A 24,694-nucleotide genomic window follows, 5' to 3' on the forward strand; every position below is an offset into this window, starting at 1 on the left:
GAGAGAGAAATGAGGTGGAGATCTCAGTTTTAGATTTTGTTGTGGCATATGATTTATCTTTTGTAAACACTTTGAAAAGAGAGGAGCATTTAGTTACCTTCAAAAGTGGGCATTATAGTAGCCAAATAGATTTCTTCCCTTACGCAGAATTGTAAGAAAGGTGAGCTTAATTGTCCTAGGAAAAGGTGATGGAGTTTAAAAGGAGATGCCTTGAAACCATTTACTAATAAAGTGGCCAAACAAGGAAAGTGGGACTTTGAGGAAACACTGATACGATATGGAACGAGATGACTACTTGTATTAAGAAGATTGCTAAAGATGTCTTGGGCGAATCGAAATGAAAAAGTCATTCCTCTAGGGAGATTTGGTGGTGGGATGATGAGGTTCAAGCTTCCATTAAGACTAAAAAAAGTTAGTTTTAAGACATGGCAAAGGACTAAGGATGTAGAGAATCTAAAAAGATATAGATTTGCAAAAAAATATTATGGGAAAGCAAAGGCAAAGAAATATGAATGATGACTTTGGGAATTGTGACTTGTGTCTATGACACACAGCACACCTTTATTTATAATAATGAGAATGGAATACAAAAACATTAATGCCCCTAGGGAAACACAACATAAAATCCGTAGGACAATTCTACCCTTTATCCCATATTACAACACTCCTCCTCAAGTTGGAGCATGGATATTGTTGGAATATGTAATCTAGAATACCGTGGGGGTATTCTGGTCCTTTTGGGGTAATTTTATTCTTATCTTATTAAGTTTAAGTTGGCTATGTGGGTTTTAGTCCCACATCGCCTATTTCAGTCCCTGTGTAACTTTCCCCTCTATTTGTAATAGAGGGGCTTACCTATCAATGAATTATTATTCCATTCTCTCATTCTCTCTTTCTAACCCATGATTCTTCTAACATGGTATTAGAGCTAGGCAACAAGGGAATGTATGGTAACCTTCCAAAAAATGGATTCTGGTGTTTTTCCTGATCTAGGGGCAGAATTGAAACAGTTTATGTATGGGTTGTCCGGTCCGTTTGTGTGATTTTTTGAAACGGACCGGATGATAAAATGGATTTTGGTAGGGTTTTGAGAAAATGGTGTTTCTCATATTGTAGAATCGATTCTACCAATTTTTCGGTGAAAAGCGTTGTGCTTAAGTCACGAGGGGCATTCGATGGTATTTACCATCAAAACACAAAAATAACCCTAAAACACATCTCTTCGTTGACAGACAAGAGCAGCCTCCTTCTTGCGACCTCCATTGACGACGGCTCTCTTTCACTCTCAATCGGTGAAGGTAAACCCTCTCTCTCTCTCTCTGCTTGCAGTTCTTTGATGAATGTTTCTGATATGATAAAGCAGGTGGTATTCAGAGAAATTCTTGAAGGGTCAGTTGGACAAAGAGGAATGCGCATCCGAGTGGCAGAAATACACAGCTTGCCTTTCTGTATGTGTTTTTTTTTTCAAGAAAAGAAATTATATTAGAATCTCTCTCTCTCTCTCGTCATTCTGCAACTTGATAAAAAATTTCTTCCGTGTAGTGGGGATTTTGGAGGTGGACGAAGCAACATAACCATTTGGAGGTTGAATCATCTTCTTCAATCCATGAAAGGAGACGAACAAGTAAGGTTTTCTGTTGGTTTCTTTCTGGTCATGACTAATTAGTACTACACAGGTTAATATAGATAAAGCCAAGATACTGATCTCTAAGGCTGAGGCTGTACTTAGAGAAATCCTGTGTTAGAAATTTTTCTTTTCAATAAAGTATCTTTCTTTCTACCTAAAAAAACGAAGAAGACTGAGACATAGAGCACCACGGCTAACTGACGGCTGGAAAATTCTATAGATCTGTAACGGAAAAGACGAGAAAATTCCATCATCAGAATCGGTTGGTCTTAAAATTTGTGAATACTACTTCCTCTCCCCTAATATCAATTCACATAGTTCCCCCCACCTGATTCACCTGTAATGTATGGACAGAAACTCAACTGAATTATGACCACCTAATTCACCTGTAATGTATGGAAATGCTACTTGACTTTGGGGAATCTGTACAAGATTCTTAACCCTGAAAGTTAAAAAACAAGGATCAAATCACCAGTCAAAGGGAATAGTCCCATCAAAATATTTTATGCACCTCTTAGTTAGATCCTCTTATGATGTTTCCCTAGAAAGTAGAGTGCAAGATGGAGGGTGTGGTAGCAAAGTAAAAATGTAAATATAGGATAGGAATATTGTTTGGATCTGTTACTTAAGCACCCATATATATCTTTCTTTGTCCTCTGTTATAAGATGACTTTATTCTCTCTTTCCTTTCTTTCTCAATGAAAGCTAATCTTCTCTACAATATCAACCTGCACCAGTGCACAATACACATTGCAATTGAATGAAACCCAGCATAAAATAAGCTTACAAGAGATTATTTCTTTCCTGTCCTCTTTTTAGGTTATTTTCTGGATTGTAATATAGAGACAGAAACAGAGGAACAAAGCAATATCCAAAGTTAGTTAAGTCTTTAAAAAAAATCCTTTTTGTAAGAATTATGCCTAAGCCTTAGTGATAATTCACAAGCTTTGCAGGATTCCTCTTTCCGGCAAAGCTCAAGCGTGTTTTATGGAATCCAAAACAAATTCCCACAAATGAAGTTTTCAAAATAGGGAGGCTTTTTTTGTTAGAAGTGGGTGCTAATTGGACTTGATCTTTGCTGATTTTTTTTTTTTTTGTGTCATATTGTTAATGAAAAAAAATATGATGTGATTGGAATAAACTTGAATATTGCCTTTCTAAAGGGAATTAGGAGATTGGTTGTTGCCTATGTAAGGAATGGAATAAACATCATCTCTCTTCCTTTTTATTATGTCTATGGTTTTTTGTCAAGTCGCATGCTTATGAGTTGCATACCATGAACTTGAGGCATGGAAAAGGGGGTTATCTATCATTCATGCCATGTTATTCTAGAGTTCTATAATCCCACAATCCCCACAAGCATTTAGAGCTCTTCCTACATGCTGATTGTTAAATGCACATTTCTTTTGAAAATATGCTGATTTTTTTTTCTTATTTGTTTCGATTTGAAAGCAATAAAAAATGTCCAGTTCACAAGGTGTTACTGAGAATGCTAGGTGGACCCAAGAAAATGTCAACCGTTTTGTCGAGTTAATGGTAGGAGAGGTTAGGAAGGGGAATAGGACTACTCAAACCTTTAACAAAGCAGGTTGGAGAAACATTTCGAATGAATACGAAGCAAAAACTGGTATATCTTATACTATGCTCCAGTTGAGGAATAAAATGGCAAAACTGAGGCAGGAATATAGCAGTTTCAAAAAGTTGATGGATACAACTGGATTTGGGTGGAATAGCTTAACACAAACTTGCACAGTCGATGATGAATCTATATGGGAAACACACATACAGGTTAGCTTATAATTTTTTAGAAAATTTTGTTAAAGGGAAAGAAGAGTACTATGAGAATTACTGATTGTTGGTGTTTTTGTATGTCAGGCAAATCCTAAATGGGCAAAGTTCAAGAAGTATGGTCTCCCACAATGGCCTGAACTGTGCATTATATTTGGAGACACTTATGCAAGTGGTGATGGGAATGTGGGTAATCGTAATGCTGTGTCATCAAATGTTGACTCAAGGAGTATGGAGAATATGGATGAGGAGATTGGGGACTCTAGTGATGCTGAGGAAGTCGATCCATTTGTAGACTCTGAACCTGAAGCTACCCCATACATACACCAACCCATAATCATAATAGCACTCCAAATATAAAGAGAAAAAGAAGGGGAAACTCTAATTTATCAATGGCTTCCAAGGCCATTCAAGTGATGGTCAAATCAAGGTTGGAGAGAGATGCTAGTTTGTCTACCACATCCAGAAATACTGGTGAAATGCAATTTAGCATTGCTAGGGCCTTAAAGGTACTAGAGACAGTCAACAATGTAGATGAAGAATTATATGAGAAGGCAGCTGTCAAGATAATGGCAGACCCGCAATGGAGAGAGGCTTTCATTTCATGCCCTGCACACCGCAAGATCATATTTCTTAGACTTCTTTAATCATTGATATCATGTTCCTATTTTAATGGTGGATGACTGTAATGGTACAATTTAATTCTGTCGGATGTTTTTAATGGTGGATGATTGTAATCATATATGTTGGATGTTTGCTATAATTTCTATATGCTTGATGACTTTCTTATTTGAGAATGTATGCCTATTTTTTCCTTTATTAGATTCTAATATTTTATTGATTGATCATATTTTACATGACACAATAGGATGTCTGGCTCAAACTTGGAAGAACTAGATAGGAAAGAAACTGAAGAAGATTTGGTTATGTGTATGACTCTACTTATGTATGCACAAGAGAGTTCACTACACACTAGAGAGCCCATTCGTGATAGTGTACTGACAGGCCCAGAACGTGTACGTGAGGTCTTGGAAGGTCATGTAGATAGGTGTTATGAACAATACAAAATGGAACGACATGTCTTCTTCAACCTCTATACGCTAATGGGGGAGCGAGGATGGTTGGAAGATAGTCGATATGTTAGAGTTGACGAGCAACTGGCAATGTTCATAACTATGGTTGGTCGGAACCAGCGGGTAAGAGATATAGCTGAACATTTTCAGCATTCACCAGAGACCATTGGTAGGCATTTTAATACAGTACTGAAGGCTTTCCTCAAGTTAGGAGAAGTTAACATTAGACCACCACCATTTGATAAGATTGCCCCAGAAATTGAAAATGATCCCAAAAAGAATCCTTTTTTCAAGGTAAGAACAATTTCAATGAAAATTTTTACATACATATTACCATTATTTATTTTACTGTAATGCCTTTTTAATTCAGTGTATATGATGGATTGTATTAGGATTGCATTGGTGCTATCGATGGAACTCATATAGATGCACGTGTTCCTTTACACAAACAAGTACCTTATAGAGGGAGAAAGGGACAAACAACACAGAACGTCATGTGTGCGTGTTCACATGACATGAAATTCACTTTTGTGAATAGTGGCTGGGAGGGATCCGCAAATGACTGTCGAGTATTTGCAACGGCACTTACAAATCCAATCTTACACTTTCCTCATCCTCCTCCAGGTAAATACAAAGCCGTTATCATTTAGTAATATTTAGTTGGTAGCATTATCGCAATATATATATTTTTTTTATAAAAAACATTATCAAAATATTATATTGATATAATCTTTCACCAATTATATTGTAGGCAAATATTACGTAGTAGATTTTGGATATCCATCTCCTACAGGGTTTTTAACACCATTCAAGGGCCAACGGTATCATCTCCGAGATTTCGAGTCAAGAAGAGCGCAGACCGCTAAAGAACTTTTCAACCAAAGGCATTCGAGTGTTAGGAATATTATCGAACGCAGTTTTGCTTCATTGAAACAACGGCTTCCTATACTAAGCAAAATGCCACGTTTTCCTCTTTTGACCCAAAATCGTATCGTCATTGCATGTTGTGCCCTACACAACTTCATTCGGGATGAACAAAAAACTGACGCAAATTTTGCGTGGTTTGGAGATGATAACAATTTAGAGAGACCCCCTGATGATGATTTCATCCCACCTGAGTATGGTAATTCTAGCCAACAAAATAGGGCAAGAGAGATGGATGAATTTCGAAAGTACATTGCAAACGAGTTGGCTTTATCAAGAAACATGGCTCCAATTGAATGAAAATTAATCAATATTTTTTTTGATGTATAAGAACATTATGTTCAGTATTGGAATTATTTTGGACATGTTAAAATTAGTGATATTTTCTCAATTCATTTGTACTATGAAAATTATGCCAAGGGATGAGATTTTATGTAATTTGATAGAATTAGAAAAGAAAACTGTTTCTGTTAAAATGGCAACCCATACATGTTTCTGTTTCTCTGAATAGCAGAATCAATTTTTTTACCATACAACATTTGTTGGTACAGAATTACTCCAAAAATTCAGAAACAGAAAAAATCGATTCTGACCCAGAATCAATTTTTTGAATCAGAATGGTTACCATAAATACCCCTAGTGACTGATTCTCTCCAAGATTGCCGGTTTGAGAGTTGTTTCAAGGTTCTCCGATTTATGGAGAAACCCTAGTTCATAAAAAAAGAACTAGGGTTTCGTTTCTGTTTCGTTTTGGTTTCTTCTTCTGGTTGTTTCAGCACCGCAGGCTATCATTCTTGGTCTGCATCTACTGCTACTACTATCGACATGTTATTGCCGCTGCTATGATTATCAGGTGCTATTATGCCCTTATTTTGCCGCTGGAATTGATTCTAAAGGAGTTGAGTGCAGAATATGGTTGAGTGGAGTCCCTATGATCAAGCTGCTACTGCCAGATTCAGTTGTAGGTTTTTTTTTTCTCCATCTTGCAGGGATTTCCAAACTCGATTTTGTCTTCCAGGTTTCCGATCTGGGTTTTTGAAGAACAGACATCGATTTGCTGAATTGATTTGCTGGAACTCTCGTTTTTGCTACTTCCTCAACTCTGCCCTACTTCTGACATAATTACCCCTAACTAGTCTGGTGAATAATGCCATGATCAACCAAATATTTTTGAAATTGAGATTCTGTATATCCAAGCCTTATGTCTAATTCAATCAATAGCCTCTTGAATTCCAAGGTTACGTGACTGACAAGTCCTCACTACTTTTTAAATCAGCCTTCCTTTTTACCCTTCTTTTTTTCTTTATTTTACTACCCATATTACGTTTCCTTTTTTTTTTCCTTTTAGGTTTTAACTTCTTAGGTAATTAATACCCTACCCTTTAATTATTACCCATCCTTCTCATGATTATTTACATCTTGCCATTAAGAGTTTGCTCCTTCCAAGTATGTCCCCCATCTATAAATCTAATTCCCTACATGACCCATTACTTTCTTATTTACCAAGGGGCCCTTGCAAAATTCTGGTTATCTACGGAACTGCCATTACTTTTTAATACATTCCCCTATTTGACAACCCAATTGACCCTTGAAAATTCTGGTTTATTACTAGTTTGCCCTTTGGCTTGGTTTGTATTTAAAAATGGATTTCAACCAAATTAGAGCCATGCCATCCTTTTTCCAACTCCATTCCATTTTAATAATTCTAATTCCCTTCATATCCCATACATTTGGCATTTACCCATAACCCCTTTGGAAGTTTATGGTATACTCTAACTTGCCATTCCTTCCTTTTTTCATACCCATAGCACCTTTGGAGAATTCTGGAAGTTTATACTTTTGCACTATCTCTTACATCATCTCCGTTATTTGTCCACGTGTACTACTACACGTGAGGAGGGGATTATGTACAATATACCTGCAGACATTGCAGAACCCAGAACTTGCAGGAACATTAGTGCAAAACATAGAAGATCAGTTTTCTCCACCATTGCCATTGGGTATCCTTCGTTATTGGGTTGAGTTTGCTGTAAGGGGGAGATTGAAGTATTGAAGATATTTGGTTGTTACCTATTTGAGGACTTTCAATTGGGTTGATACAGTTTTTTTCTGCTGCTTGATTCAGTTTGTTTCCGCTGCTTGCTGCTCTAGTTATTTAACTTCAAGATTTTATGTAACTAAGACAATCAGAGATTCATCACTGGATAGCTATTGAAGATCGTTGAAAACTGCCTTTTTTGGAAGACATTTCAGTCCCGGTTTATTGATCATGTCTGTCCAGGTTTTGAAGATCAATTATTTCAAGATCTTGAAGGTTTATTTGGGAGCTACATTCATCTGTCAAGCTAGATTCTGCTACAACTTAATTTTTTCCCATTTTGTTTAAGTTAGGCATTAGTACCTTGCATGCGCCAACTTGAGGGGGAGTGTTAGCATTATTAGAAGTTCTTTTTTTCTTTAGTTCAAGCTGGATCTTCTTTCTTTACTTATTTATATAATCCAGCTTGAGGGGGAGTGTTGGAATATGTAATCCAGAATACCGTGGGGGTATTCTGGTCCTTTTGGGGTAGTTTTATTCTTATGTTATTAAGTTTAAGTCGGCTATATGGGTTTTAGTCCCACATCACCTATTTCAGTCCCTTTGTAACTTTCCCCTCTATTTATAATAGAGGGGCTTACCTATCAATGAATTATTATTCCATTATCTCATTCTCTCTTTCTAACCCACGATTCTTCTGACATATTACACATGCCCAATTTGCATAGAAGAGGACAAAACAATTTGCTACTTAACCCCTTTGTGAAGATATCGGCCAACTAGTCGCTAGACTTAACAAAGGGAATGCAAATCAACCCCTGTTCAAGCTTCTCTTTGATGAAGTGACGATCAATCTCCATGTGTTTAGTACGTTCATGTTGAATAGGGTTATGGGCAATGCTAATGGCAGGCTTGTTGTCACAGTAGAGCAGCATGGGTAATTGTTGGCAGAACCATGGGTTAGAAAGTGAGAATTAGAGAATGGAATGGCTTAATTCATTGATAAGTAAGCCTCTCTATTTATAATAGAGGAGAAAGTTACAAAGGGACTGAAATAAACATAATTACCCCTAACTAACTGACTCTATAAGAGCAGCAACTTAAATTAATGACATAAGAATTAAACTACCCCCAAAAAGACTAGAATATCTCCACGGTATTCTGGATTACATATTCCAACACTCCCCCTCAAGCTGGATTATACATATAAGTAAAAAGAAGCTCCAGCTTGAACTAATAAGAAAAAAACTCCATAATAATGCTAACACTCCCCCTCAAGTGGGCGCATATAAGGTACTAATGCCCAACTTGAACAAAATGGGAATAAACTAAGTTGCAGCAGAGTCCAGCTTGACAGATGAATGAAGCTCCCAAATAAACCTTCAAAAACACTAAAATAATTGATCTTAAAAAAAACTAGGCAGACTTGATCAGCAAACTTTCACCAATCTTCAACAGCTGTCCAGTGATGAATCTCAGATTGTTATAGTGACATAAAATCTTGAAGTGTAGAACTAGGGCAGCAAGCAGTGGAATAAACTAAATCAGGCAGCGGAAATAATCAACCCAACTGTAAATCCTCATATAGGTTGGCAACAAATCCTCAAATAGGCAGGTAACAACTAAATATCTTCAATACTTTAATACTTCAATCTCCCCCTTAGGCAAACTCAACCCAATAATAAGGATACCCAATGGCAATGGTGGAAACACTGATCTTCTATGTTTTGCACTAAGTGTTCCTGCAAATTCTGCTTCTGCAATGTCTGCAGGTGTAATGTACATAATCTCCTCCTCTCGTGTAGTAGTACACGTGGACATAACAGAGATGATAAATGAGATAGTGCAAAAGGATAACCTTCTAAAGTTCTCCAAAGGTGCTATGGGTAATGGAAAAGAGGAAGTAATGGCAAAGTAGATTATACCATAAACTTCCAAAGTGGTTATTGGCAAATGCCAAAAGTATGGTATAAAGAACCATAGACAAAAACAGCACACAGTAATCTTCAACCTTCTTCAATCGATCAAACTAACTTTGAAACACCAATCTCCAATGATCAGATCTGAATTAAATAAAAAAAACAGGTTTGATTTGTTATAAGGAGAAGGCACCATTCTTCAAAACTTGATCGATCTTCACACAAGGAAGAACCGGTGTGCTAAACTCCAATTTGTAAACTCCCACATACGAAATAGAACTGACGAAGATATCTAGGCAGAATTGATGTAATAAACTTCAAAAAACTTGGATTAGATCTAAATTAGTGAACAATGCTAGGATTAAGTTCTCAAAGTAAGCTGGATTTAAATCAGTAGAGAAAACTTCACACAACTGAATAGGTTCGTAGTTGCAACCAATAACTATTGAACACACTGTTGTAATCCCAAATAAACTGATCTCCAGGGTAGTAGATTCGAGTCTTCAACAATGAAAGAAATTCGATCTCCTATAGTAGGATATTTAGTCTCAAGAACTGGGCAGCAATAGTCCTCATAAAGGCAACAGTAACATATCAACAGTCATGTTTACAGAAGCTAATTAATAGAACCAGCAAGGTATGTTGTAAAGCTCAATAGAACCAACACGTATAAGATAATAACTTAGCAGATCCAATAGTAAGTGATGTAGCCAACCACATATGAACTAAAAAAAAATAGGTTGACAGTTGGTGAAATCGAGCCATAAGAGTGAAACCTGAATTTTGTCAAAAGAACTCCATGAATGATGCTGAAACTTGGGTCGAGTACTCCTCTAATGGTGATAAAACACTCCTAAAAAAATCAGCAAGAGAGGACTACCCTAATTCTTAAATCGATTATAGTCAGGGTTTTGGAAAAAACCCTGAAACTTGAGATCGATTGGAGGGTAGGGGGCTTCAAAAAACTGATGATGACTTGTCAAAGTGTGATAAGTTCAGGTAATAGATGATGTCCTCAACTGCTTGAATGGATCTCCAATACGAACAAACAATCTCTTGTAGTGTTTGAGACTTGATCTTCAAGAGGGAGAAAAACCCAAAAGTGCAGAAAAAATAGGGCAGCAGCTATCTTAGGTAAAATTCTTCTTTAAGCCATGAATAATTGAAGTAGATTGCCTCTCTTGATGGTAGAAACACCTCCAAAAAACTCCAGAAGCAGCAGGTAACCCTAACCCAAAAAATCGATTAATGTCAGGGTTTTGGAAAACCCTGAAAGATAGAGATCGATTAGGGTAGGGATCTTCTAGAAAACTTGGATAGGTGCAAGATTGAGGTCGAGTGGTCCTAGTAATGGAAGTAATCAGCCGTCCAAAAATCAGCAAAAGCTAAGACCTGTACCCTAAATTCGATTGGAGTCAGGGTTTTGTCAGGGTTTTTAGCAGGTAACCAAATTAGAGGGTTAAGGAAGCTTTACTGTAAAAACTAATCCAACCATCAGAAAAGGTCCAAACTTAGGTCGAGTGGGGCTTATAGTAGTAGAGATTCACCCCCCCCCCCAAAAAAAAAGCTGCATCTGAAAGGAGAAACCCAAAAATCAATTGGAGTCACTGTTTAAAAAACAACCCTGACCAGTTGAGATCGATTGGGTATGGGAGCTGGAATGGTTAATGAAAGCTGGAGTAAAAAAAAAAGGGGAAAGAGAACAATGGAATAGGGTAGAAAGGTGCTGGAAAAGGGTGCATGGGAGGCTCAACAATGGAGGATCAGCCTTCTTTAAAGACAGAAATCTGATCTTCAAGAAAAACTGGAGACCTTCAAATCGCAGAGATTGTTCCAGCAGAATTTTAATGGAAAAAATAGATAGGATGTAGGAGGGCAGCAACTAAATCATTGGTTTAGGTTTTTACCTTATTAGTGCTACCTCCTTACAAGGATGAGGAGAAGAAAACCAGAAGAAGGTGAAACCGAGAAAGAGAGAAAGGAGGGAGAAGTCGATTGAAGAAAAAAGGGTTTTTTTTTTAACCTAGATTAGACCTACTCTGATACCATGTTGGTAGAACCGTGGGTTAGAAAGTGAGAATTAGAGAATGGAATGGCTTAATTCATTAATATGTAAACCCCTCTATTATAAGGGGAAAGTTACAAAGGGACTAAAATAGACATAATTACCCCTAACTAACTGACTCTATAAGAACAACAACTTAAACTAATGACATAAGAATTAAACTACCCCCAAAAAGACTAGAATAGCCCCACGGTATTCTGGATTACATATTCCAATAGTAATTGAATTAGGAAGAGCCAAGTCTTTTAACAATCCCTGGAGCCACATCAACTCACAAATACCATGGAACATTGCACGAAACTCAACTTCAGCACTAGATCAAGCAACAACAGCATGTTTCTTACTTCGCCGGGTGACCAAATTACCTCCAACAAAAGTATAGTAACCAAAAGTGGATCGCCGATCATCAGGAGAACTAGCCCAATCAGAGTCAGTAAAAGCCTCCACTCGCAGATGATCATGAGGAGAAAATAAAATTCCTTTGCCTGGAGTAGCCTTTAAATATCGAAGGATACGAACCACAACCTCCTAATGAGAAATATAGGGATCATGCATGTACTGACTCACCATGCGGACTGCGAATGCAATATCTGGCCGAGTATGGGAAAGGTAAATCAGCTTCCCAACTAACTTCTGATATTTTCCTTTGTCCACAAGGTCACCGGTTTTACTAGAGAGATGAGTATTAGCTTCAAGAGGAGTCTCGGCTGGCTTACACCCTAACATGCCAGTCACGGACAATAAATCTAAGGTGTATTTTTGCTGAGAAAGAAATACCCCTTTTGTAGAACGGGCAACCTCAAATCCAAGGAAATATTGTAATGAACCAAGATCCTTTATTTCGAACTCCTTCCCAAGATGTAGTTCCAATCTTGCAATTTCTTCAATATCACTGCCTGTGACAACTATATCGTCCACATAAACAATGAGAATAGCAATCTTGGTTCCAGACTTATTAATGAAGAGAATGTGATCTACATTACTATGGATGTAACCAAACTTAACCGTAGCACTGTGAAATCTGCCGAACCAAGCTCTGGGAGACTGTTAAAGACCATACAGAGCATGTTTGAGCTTGCACACCTTCCCATGAGTTTCCTGAGTAGCAAATCCAGGAGGGATATCCAGGTAGACTTCTTCAAATTCCCCACGAAGAAAAGCATTCTTCACATCTAACTGTTGCAGCTCCCAACCAAGATTGACTGCACATGACAAGATTACCCGAATTGTGTTCATCTTTGCTACAAGGGCAACGGTTTCTTGATAGTCCAGACTATAGGTTTGGGTAAATCCCCTGACAACCAATTTGGCTGTGTATCTATCAATAGTACCATCTTAATTCTGTTTGACAACAAACACCCACTTGCAACTGACTGTTTTCTTCTGGGGAGGAAGAACAACTGAGTCCCATGCGCCATTTTGCTCAAGGGCGTGCATCTCCTCCATCATAGCTGCCTTCCATTTGGGATCTTGAAGAGCATCCTGCCAGTTTTTAGGAAGGGAAACAGAGGATAGAGAAGTAACAAAGGCACGATATAAAGGGGAAAGAGATCCATATGACACAACCTGAGAAAGAGGGTGTTGTGTACAAGTTCTAACCCATTTACGAACAACAATGAGCAAATCTAAAGATGGATCTGAAATAGGAGATGAGGATGTAGAAGAAATATTACCTGGAGGTGATGGATCCAATATAGGAAGAGCCGGTGGATCTGGCACAGCTGTGGTCGTGTCTATTTGTATCCTATGACGAGAACGTTGATGAGTGTATGTCTGAATAATCAGTGGAATAACCGCAGGTTGAGTCTCTTTTTGAATGGGAAGAGAAGACTCCCCATGAACCAAAGGCATGGGAAGGTAAGCCACAGGCATATCAGCACTAACCAGATCACCCCTTTGATGAAATGCCTGTTATACCTGTACCCGAGACCCTAATAATTTAATATTATTCTTGTACCGTGTAGATGGAGTGGCCACCTACGCGCTGGTGAGTTGTTCACGATGGTCGTCAAACCAAATCACAAGATCATTGATCAACACACAGGATTGGTCATCAAGGATAGATTTATCAACCGAGAGTGGGGGAAGTTCGTCGACGATGACTACACCAACTATCCTCCTAGCATGAGTCCCGGAAGCGAGGAGTTTCAGAGAGAGAGAACCCGGTGTCATGTCACCTCAACACTTCATGGCTTTTGCGAAGTGTGCTTGGAGATGAGAATGCTTTTCGATGTCCGAGAAGACACTCCTTGATGGACGAAGGGAACACAGAATGGGTACGTTTCTAACCCTAGCTTCCATGTGTACAGCCCCTTGGAGTCCTTGAAGTGCAGGCCAAGGCCCGGGAGCCTTGCCTTATGCTTTGTCCCTTTTCAACAAGGGCGGATTTAATTGCTAATGCAATCGCCCGTAAATCCGCCCGAGCTGTAAGACTCATAGTGAAGTAGATCTTGTGGGACCCACTTGTCCCATGTCCAGGACATTGTTTTGGTATCCCCGGGCATGGTGGACCCCATCCCCATCTCCCTTTATCTGGTGGGACCAAGGATGTGGGCCCACATGGCTCAACTTGGGCTTTAAGTGAATTTAAACCTAGTAACTACCCAGCCAAACAGACCCTAATTATCCCCTAGCTATAAATAGGATTCCTTGGCCATTTATTGGTCATTTACTCCACCTTCACCTACCAAAAACGAGGACAAGGAGGACAGGAAAGAAGGAGAAGAAGGAAGGGGATTGGAGAAGGGTTGGCTGACTTGGAGGATCACCATTGGGGCTCCTCTTGACCTAGGTATGTACAAGGACCCCTCCTCCTCTCTTCTCTTTATAGTTTGGGTATTGGGGAATTCCTTGGGTGGGGTTTGACCTAGGGTTCCACCTGGAACCCAAGGAATGGTTGAGCACTTGTGTGTAAACCCATTATTGAACCATTGCTACTCCCCTAATCCACCCTTAAGACCCGCTTTGGACCCCTCTCTTGAACCTAGGGTTCCAACATTCAAAAACCCTAGCTGGAGCAAATGGTGGATCCAATCCCTTGAATCCCTTCATCCCATAGTCTAAGTAATGTTCTTTGACCATAGGAGACCCTAGGACATCCTCCCCCAGGCCCTTGGGGCATGGAATCCAAAGGGAATGGATTTGGGAGGTGTGGACTTTAAATCCTCGAGTTTGGCCTCGGGCAGAAGTAGGGGTGGATTTAGTTGCTAATGTAACCGCCCCTGAATCCGTTCAGTCCCTAAGGTATTATGTCTAGGCGGCATAGTTATCACGGCGTCTCAGCGACCCAAGGCAGTGGAGAGGGTCAAAATTCAAGGCGTCCAAGGCGCCCGCTTAAGCGACCAAGGCGACGCCTTGACAACTATGCTAGGCGGACACAGACACAGATGTAAGCCAATTGCCACCGCCCTTAAAACCATTCACCACTGTATAGCGGGCGGACGCAGGGCTAGTTGCATTATAATGCATCCGCCCGTAATCCGGTGTTCGATCCGAAGCATTTTGCCCTGGACGAACTCAGGGGCGGACTCAGTTGCTGATGCAACCGCCCCTAAATCCGTTCGTACTCTTTTATGCCTTCTTTAAGGGCAGACTTTGGGAACCCTCTTGAGACCCCCTCTACTCTTCCTAATACCTATTTGTTACACATCCCTAGGTAACTAAATACCTATGGAGAGACGTATTGCACGCCGATCAGACGATGAACCCTAACCTAGATTCACGAACTATTAGGTGAGTAGGTTCGGGCTTGATTTCTTTCGGGAATGTTTTGTACCATAATATCTTTTGCATGCCACGCCTCATGCATAATTCATTTTTGCATTATTATAACTATGATTGTTAACATGTGGTAATTGATTATGCGATGTGATTGTGAACAATACTGTGTATGCCGGGAAACGGTGGTCGGGGATGTCGACACCAGGATCCTGTGAGTTATATTGCTATCATATGTTATATTGGCCTGCCATGTGCCGTGTCGTGTTGGAACCCGGGTGGTAGTGGTATGGGGCGTTGATGCGCCCAAAATACCTCTTGATACAATAGATATCATATAGTATACTTGCGGTTAGGGTTGCATCCCTTATGCTACTATCCTTACCAACAGGGGTTAGGTGTTAGGTAGTCAAGGCTCCCCGCTTGCCTGTGGAGTTTGGGAGAAGCCAGGAGAGGGATGACCATTGATTATCGGGGTTTGCCACTGGGTGGTCTATGCACGTGTACCATTACCGCCACAAGCTCTAAAGCAACAATTGAGGTTGCGTCGCGGTGATAAGATAAGTGATTAACGATGTATTTTCTCGAGTTGTTGTAGTAACATTGACCTAATGACTTAGACGGTTTGCTAAGTGGAAATATGTTAATTAATTCATGCATCATGGACTATGTGTTATTGTTTGTGTGTTCCCTATCCCCTCACTGGGCTCAGTGGTATGTACACCTTTTTAGAGGTGATTGCAGATGACGGTTATGTGGCGAACCTTGAGGTTCATTCTTTGGAGTATGACTCCATTGGTACTGAGGACCTAGAGTCGGTGACCGAGGATCACGGTGACGGGTGCCCTTATGACAATTGTGCCTACAGAGCATAATGATTCGAGGAGCTACTCCTCTTTTGACTTTCTTTTGATCACACCTTTTGATCTATACACCTGTATTGTTATACATATTTTTGTGTAGTTTTTAAATGGTCAGTCGAGATAAGTTGTAATAACTTAACTATTTATAACTTAGACGATTGAACATTTTGTAACTATTATTAAATGCTTCTGCAACTCCTTTATTTATGAAATGTAATATTTCTTTGTTCCACACTCTAATATTTATGAGCTTTATATGTTAGTTTGATTGTGATTCAAGCCATTGCATTCGAGATCCTGGTGATGTTGTAGGATGGCACGTGGTTGTCCTAGTCATACCCCGAGTTTATTAGTATTTTATCCTTTGTTGGGATGGGGGTGTAATAGCGTGGTATCAGAGCGTGATGTTCTACACCTGAATCACGGTCTGGCGGAACCTTCGATTTACTCCACATAACTAGGTTTTGAATTAAAAGATTGTAAGACAACAAGAATTTCAATGCGCAACCTAGTAAGAAAACTAGCTAGGCATGAAAGTCGATAAGAATAATAAATAACAAAATAAAATACATAGTGTTGAAGAAAATTAAACTTTCAATTATTGATAACAGTTGTTTTACACACAAACCTCCCTTGGAGGTGGTTACAAAAGTTGAAATATCAAAATTTCAGCTGAACATTCTCAAGTCTTACATAAAAGGGAGAATTAAAACAAATACAACTTGAACAATACTAAAGAAAAGAGAATAAGACATAATAAAACAAAAAGATGTCACAGGGCTATGGAGCCTAGTACTCCATCCCATCATCACTGCCGTCACTATCCTCGGGCCAGTCGTAATAGAGATAGGTGTTGAGGTCGTGCATTTGTTTTTCGAGCCACTCGATGCGTTCGTTGGTTGCATCGAACCGACCCCGGACATCAGCGAAACCCTGGGTCATGTTGGTGTTCAACTGACCTATGGCAGCGAGAGGACCCTGTCCATATCAGTCCCTTCAGTGGGGACAGCAGATGTAGATGCCCCAGCTGTGGTCTGCTAAGACAGGACCCTGATACCATAACCCTCCACCAGGGGAATCGGCTCCTCATCGCTGTGTCGGTCCTGATTTTCATCCTCGTGAGGGAGTGGAAATCAAACGGACCTGCCTCAGATACCTTCGGTTCCTCGTCGGCCACATCGACATCTAAATGCGGGAGGATAATGGTGAGCAACCTCCCGTAGGGCAAGTCCAGCTCGTGATTGGGCTTGTGTACCATTTAAGCCATGGTCTGTAGGATTGCATAATGGAGACAGAATTGTTTCCCTTTGTAGAGGCTGAAAGCCAAGTAGGCCACGTAGAGAGAAGGCTCGGTGAGATGCCCTCCCTTCAGTAGGAGGCAAGACCCGCTGTGACCGACCAAACTTGATCTCATTCACCCTCTGACCGTGTCGCCCATTTGTAAGTGTTTTGTAAAGTTTCCTATAGTGTTTGGGCTCGAGGAAACTGTACGGATCCCTCGCAGGAGCATGGTAGACCCTCTCCCGGGCTCTGCGGACACCCTGATGATGTCTGCCAGTTGTCGTTAATCAAAAGAAATGGTTACCCCTTTTACAAAGGAGTGGGCCCGGTACCGCTGAGCACCCTCACGTTCGACCGATTGGCATAAAAATACCTGAACAGCTTGGGGTAGTAGAATTTGAGATGCGTCAGCATGGCAGTCCACTCCAATGCCTCGAACCTCAGGCCAACCTTGAAAGCGGCGAGGTCATCCACTAAGATGTCCCTGCCCTCTACTATAGGCCTCTACTCGAAATGACCCCGGTACAGATTTTGGGCCTCCGTGGATACGAATCAATCAGCATCATATGCTGCCGGTGCGTTGTGAGGAGCACGGGCATTGCGTTGTCTTGGGGCCATTGCTTAACTAGAGCTGCAAATAAAAACAAGAAAGGAAAACAGCCTTAGACAATAGGCATGGATGCTCAATATGCTTGAAGTTTAAACCCCAAATAGCTGCTCTTCTTTCCCATAAAAAAAAAAAAACACAGCAAAATGGGAGTTTTTATTCCCTTGTCTCTTTGGTAAAAACCTAAGGCAATTAGGGGAAGATTGGGTGTGTGCTCCATGTGACCTATATGGAATCATTCAAACATGGTTGCACAACCCTAAATATGCTTAGAGATCCTACATCGTGTTAGGCATGGTTGAAACCAAAGGAAAATAGGGGAAACATCAACCTATGGTACCCCCATGTACAACCAAACACATGAACCTCAAGGCATAAAAGTGTATGTGTGTGATTGAGCATGGATGAATGCAAACAAATAAACCAAATGGCATCTCAGTGTTGTACATAGTATTTCACTCAAACATTGCAAAGAATGGAAAATTTTGACCTAAGCTTGAGATTTTCCAATTTCTAACCTAAATGCATGGATGGGAAATCAAGGGTATGAATGGAGAACCTATGTATGCTATACTTTTGCAAATGAAGTGAGAAATAGCATGCTTGAGTATTTTCATTCCATGTTTTCACCAAAACAGCAAGGGAGAATCGAAAACCTAGGCTACAAATGGTATAAAAACCTGGGAAAAACGAGTTGGGGAGAGTGTAGGTCCTTACCTTGAATCGAATTGGGTAAGGGATCTCAAGCTTGAGCATCAAGGAACACCAAGAAATCACTTGGGAGGCAGGGGCGGACACAGGTCTCCTCTCCTCAACTCAGGGACTTGAAATAAAATGGAGGAAAATGAGTTTGAAAAAGTCGCGACCCCTTTTTGTTTTAAAAATCCACGACAGAAGCAGGGGCGGTCGCACACCCAGGTGGATCCGCCCCGAAGGAAAATCGATTCCCAGGAAAATGGACTGAGCGGACGCAAGACCGGTTGCATCCTGTTTGCATCCGCTTGTGAACCCACCCAGGTTAAAAGTGGATTTCTGACTGTTCTTCTTGACCAGCCCTTTTCCGACGTCTAGCACCCCTCCCATATGGCCCCCTCATGATTTCTAACCTGTCATGCATGTGCATTTGTGTGAGAATTCTAATTGCTTGGGTTTCTCTCTTATGCTTGAAAATTTTTGAAATGTGTGTGATAGGCAAGGACTTATGTATCGGTCCGTCTCGTATCATATCGGCCGATACGTCTTGGAATCGGTCGATGTCAAGACGAGACAGGCCGATACGTCTCTATTTTTTTTAAAAATTTAATTGTCTCGACTGTACTGGTATGTATCGACCGATACATATCGATACGATACGATACGGTCGATTACGTACCAATACAGCCGAGACGTCCTTTTAACCCTTTTTTTAATATTTTTTAGCGTACCGATACATATCGATACGTATCGAGACGTCTCGACCCATTTAAAAAAACACATGGTAGTGTTCATTCTTAGCAGCAGAAAGTCAAGACAGGAGCTTCCAGGGGGAAAAAAAACAGGTCCAGCCTTGAGAAAACCTTCAAAATCCATGTTCAAACCCAGTTTTTCGAGCAGATTTTTTTAGGGCTTCGATTCCTTAGTAAAAAACGACCCTCAAGGAGCTGGAATCTGAGCATTTGCTGCATCCAACAACCCACATTCGAAATCAAAAGGTGTTTTTGAAGGGAAAGGTAGGTTTTTTTGAAAAAAACTTGATTTTTTTGTTAAAATCTTTGATTTTTGGTCTTTTTTTTGCTATGATTCAAAGGGAATATGTTAAACTAACTTCATGGCAATAGAGTGACTCTACATGTAAGAAATGTCATCTTTTAATATTTTATAACAATTTCAAAGTGCCGCACTTGTCTGGTTATTGATTATTCACAATTCTTAGTGTACATGCATGATATATGACATAAATTGCTTGTTTATATTGTTTTTTGTGACCAAAAGTGTATTTTCATGTGTATTTTGATCATTTTCATGCGTTTCTACACTAATCGATATGTATCTCCGATACGATACGATACGTCTCTTAAAATCGCCCGACCAATACGATACCGGATACCGATACTTTAAACCTTGGTGACAGGTTGTTAATTGTAAGCAGGTACCGGTCATGGTTCGTACCCGCTCAGGTGGGAACTCTTCCCCTCCCCGTGATGAGGCCGTGGATGCCTCAGATATGGCCCTCTGTCAGAAGCCCCTCTAGTCCAAAATAATGCGGACGTGACCGCATTGCTAGAGAACACGTTGCAGGCTATACAAAAAGAGCAGTGGGCAATCATTCAGAACATAAATACCCAACCCCAAGCCATGGCAAGGGAAAGGGAAAGGCAACCAATGCCCCCTTTGCAAGTGCCACCTCCTGCACAAGTACCCCCTCTAGTACCTGCACCTGCTGATGCACAGGGCACACCACCTTTGGCCCCTGCTGCTGCCGGAGAGCCCTTAGCATTGATCATACCAGTGGTACCACCAACACCAGCTGCACCTCAAGCCCAAGCAACGGTACTTGCTTGAGTGGACACTTCAAAGTTAATTCAGAAGTTTCAAAAGCACCGTCCCACCACCTTCACAAAGATGACTACTGACTCCCTCTATCCGGCTCATTGGATAAGGGACATGGAAAGGATCTTCGAGGTACTCCGATGTACCGATGAAGACAGGATTATCTGTGTTGCCAACTAGTTGAGAGGTGAGGCTGACTCATGGTGGATCGCCACCAAGGAAAATTTCAGAATACTGCATCCCAATCCCACCTGGGTCTAGTTCAAGGAACCTTTCTAGAGAACTACTTCTCTCAGAGCTTCCGTGATAAGGAGGTCGAATTTATGAGTTTGATTTAAGGGCCCAAGCCGGTTCTTGAATATCAGCAGAGATTCGAGGAGCTCTTCTACTTTGCCCCCAAGCACATGAAGCCTGACACCGTAAAGGTACGGAGATTTGACAAGGGGCTGAGGCCCACTACTAGCACATCTCTAGTGGTGTGTGAGCTACCCACTTATGCTCAGGTGGTTCAAGCCGCCAAGGTTGTGGAAGACAGGCAAAGGGAGAACTACAATGCCCTCCAGGCAACAGGCAAACGACCTATGGCGTTCTCAGATACTAGAGGACCCAACAAAGTTCAGAGAGGGCAACATCTCAACCCAACTCTGGTACAGTACCGTAGACCGGAGACAGCCCAAGCTTCCAGGCCACCTGTAGCATCTCAGTTTGGTGTGCAGCCAGTTCGATGCTACAACTCCCAGGGCACCGGACATATGTCTAGGGAATGGCCGAACCCCAGACAGGGAGGATCGGAGGATCCCCAGCTGTATTACCTCTTAGACCACCTCAGCCACGACCTGCCGGTCGCCTTCTTGCGCCCCCACCGGGCAACCGACCTCAAAGACGTGTCTACACAATCATCAATGAAGAAGCCCAGGTTGACCCTACTGTGATCACATGTATCGTACCTAGACCTTTCAGCTTGTGCATTCATATAGGGTTATGTTATTATAATGGGTATTGTTGGTATTTGTCAGGTATGGTTTCTATATGTTCACAGCCTGCTTATGTGTTGTTTGATTCAGGGGCGTCGCATTCGTTTGTATCTCCCTCATTTGCTAGAAGGCTAGGAATCAAACCGAAACGGCTGTCCCAGAATCTTATGGTTAGTACACCAACGCACGGAGCAGTTGAACTTGATTCATTATATGAGCCCTGCCCCGTACGGATCAATGATAAGAAGCCAGTGGCCCGTTTGATCGAGCTGAATATGAAGGACTTCGACGTGATTCTAGGTATGGATTGGTTGTCCATCTATGGAGCCAGCCTAGTTTGTGTGAAGAAGAAGATAGTGTTTAAACCTGACAAGGGTGTAGAGTTTGTGTTTGAAGGCAGCAAGTGGAAGAAGCCAAACAAGTTTATCATCTCAGCGCTATAAGTTAAGAAGCTGATTGAGGAAGGATGCCAATGCTATTTGGCGTCGGTGATGGATGTTGAGGCGAAGGTTAGGCCCCTTGAAGAAATCAATGTGGCAAGGGAGTTCCCGGATGTTTTTCCAGAAGACCTAACACAGTTACCACCGGACCGTGAGATTGAGTTTATGATCGACTTGATACCAGGTACAGACCCAGTGTCTAAGGCACCCTACAGGATGGCACCTACTAAATTGAAGGAGCTATAAGAGCAACTCCAAGATTTGTTGAAGAAGGGGTTTATAAGGCCAAGTTTTTCTCCTTGGGGAGCGCCTGTTCTCTTTGAAAAGGACGGTAGCATGAGGATGTGCATCAACTATCGTGAGCTCAACAAACTGACAATCAAGAATTGATACCGATCAGCTACAAGGTGCTAGAGTGTTTTCAAAGATCGACCTCAGATCGGGTTACCACCAGCTGAAGGTCAGGGAAAGCGACATAAGCAACAACCTTTAGATCTCGCTATGGTCACTATGAGTTCTTGGTAATGTCCTTTAGGTTGACAAATGCCCCGGTTGCATTTATGGAGCTGATGAACCCAGTGTTTCACAATGTACTGGACAAGTATGTTATCGTCTTCATTGATGACATCTTGATTACTCGAAGAATGAGGGGAGCACACCGAACATCTCCGGCTGGTATTGCAACGCTTGAGGGAGAAGCAATTGTACGCCAAGTTCAGTAAATGTGAATTTTGGCTGCATCAGGTAGCATTCTTGGGACACATCGTCTCAGCTACAGCCATCAGAGTTGACCCCGGCAAGATGAAGTCGGTGGTAGATTGGGAAGTCCCCAAGAGTGTAGCCGACATCCGTAATTTCCTGGGCTTGGCCAGTTACTACAGGAGATTTGTTAAGAACTTCTGAAGAATTTCAGCTCCGATAACTCGACTGATCCGGAAGAGAGTGAAATTTGAGTGGTCCGATGAATGTGAGAAGAGTTTCCAAAAATCGGAGCGAAGGTTGATTTCTGCTCCAGTACTTACCATCCCTAATGGCACGGGAGGGATGGTGGTTTACAGTGACGTGTCCAAGATGGGTTTGGGTTGTGTATTAATGCAAGACGGGAAGGTGGTTGCCTACGCCTCTCGGCAGTTAAAGACTACGAGAAGAACTACCCGACTCATGATGGAGCTAGTGGCAGTTGTGTTTGCCTTAAAGATCTGGCGACATTATCTCTATGGGGAGAAGAGCGAGATATACAGTGATCACAAAAGCCTCTAGTACTTCTTCACCCAGAAGGAGCTTAATATGAGACAGCGGCGATGGTTGGAGTTGATGAAAGACTATGATTGCACCATCCATTACCATCCTAGTAAAGCCAATGTCGTGGTGGACGCACTCAGCCAGAAGTCACAGTCTCTATCTCTCGCGTTATTGGCCATCATTGAACAACTTATTGAAGAAGCAAGGAGGATGGATTTTGAGCTGCTGACAGAGGGTCCTACCATGTCATTAGCAGCCCTAACAGTACAACCATCTCTTATAGGGAAGATCTAGTCAGCTCAATCTTTCGATGAAGCAATACAGAAGATTATTGAGGCAATTCGAGAAGGAACACAACGGGAGTTGGACTTCACACTGACAGAGGGTGGTGTCCTCATGCTTAGCGACAGGCTGTGTGTTCTAAATGATAAACAACTAAAGAAAGAAGTATTGAGTGAAGCTCATAGTTCTCCCTATTCAATCCATCCTGGCAATATGAAGATGTATAAAGACCTGAAACTGCACTATTGGTGGAGTCGGATGAAGAATGATGTGGTTGAGTACATGGCAAAGTGCCTCAATTACCAACAGGTGAAGGCGGATAGATAGCGACCCCACAGCTTACTTCAGTCACTACCTATCCCAGAGTGGAAGTGGGAACATATAACCATGGACTTCGTTACCTGTTTCTCCCATATACCAATGGGCGTAGATGCCATTTGGATTATTGTGGATCGGTTGAGGAAGCCAGCACACTTCATTCCTATAAAGATCATGTACCCGATGGGCAAGCTGGCCCGGTTATACATTGATAATGTGGTTCGCTTGCATGGAGTCCCTGTTAGCATCATCTCCGACAGAGATCCTAGATTTACATCAAAGTTCTGGAGTGGATTTCAAAAGGCCTTGGGTAGGCTACTGAATTTTAGTATAGCATTCCACCCTCAGACAGACGGATAGTCGGAGAGGACCATACAGACATTGGAGGATATGCTCCGAGCTTGTGCCATTGATATGCTAGGCAGCTGGGATGAGCACATCTTGCTCATCGAGTTTGCATACAACAACAGTTACCAAGCTACAATTGGGATGACACCGTTCGAGGCACAGTATAGGAAGAAATGTCGAACACCGTTGTACTAGAACGAGGTTGGCAAACGGCGTATTCTGGGACCTGAGTTGATTCAGGCAACTTGTGAGAAGGTAGATCTGATCAGAGAATGAATGAAGGCGGCCCAGTCCAGACAGAAGGGCTATGCAGACCTGAGGCGGAAGGACTTGGAATTCGCTGTCGGAGACAAAGTATTCCTCAAGGTGTCACTAACCAAAGGGGTGATGCGATTCAGCAAGAAGGGGAAACTGAGTCCGGGGTTCATCGGACCATATGAGATTCTTGCAAGAGTCGGGCCTGTAGCGTACTAGTTGGCACTTCCTCCATCGCTGGCGGGTGGGTGTGAATGACGTGTTTCATGTTTCCATGTTGCGGAAGTACATTCATGACCAAAGCCATGTTCTATCACAAGAACCGCCCGAGCTCGTAGCCGACATGTATTATCAAGAATAGCCCGAGAAGATCCTTGACAGCAAAATCATTCACCTTCACAATT

At 41.4% G+C, this 24,694-nt stretch overlaps 1 protein-coding gene across 3 annotated transcripts in view; it reads right to left on the minus strand.

Moving 5' to 3' along the window:
• LOC122653137 (probable protein phosphatase 2C 26) overlaps positions 1–24,694 on the minus strand; it is a 51,127-nt gene that overhangs the window by 4,448 nt on the left and 21,985 nt on the right. The gene's annotated exons all lie outside the window — the stretch shown is intronic.

The sequence above is a fragment of the Telopea speciosissima genome, chromosome 2 (genome assembly GCF_018873765.1).
Source record: "Telopea speciosissima isolate NSW1024214 ecotype Mountain lineage chromosome 2, Tspe_v1, whole genome shotgun sequence".
In the NCBI taxonomy this organism is placed as follows: Eukaryota; Viridiplantae; Streptophyta; class Magnoliopsida; order Proteales; family Proteaceae; genus Telopea; species Telopea speciosissima.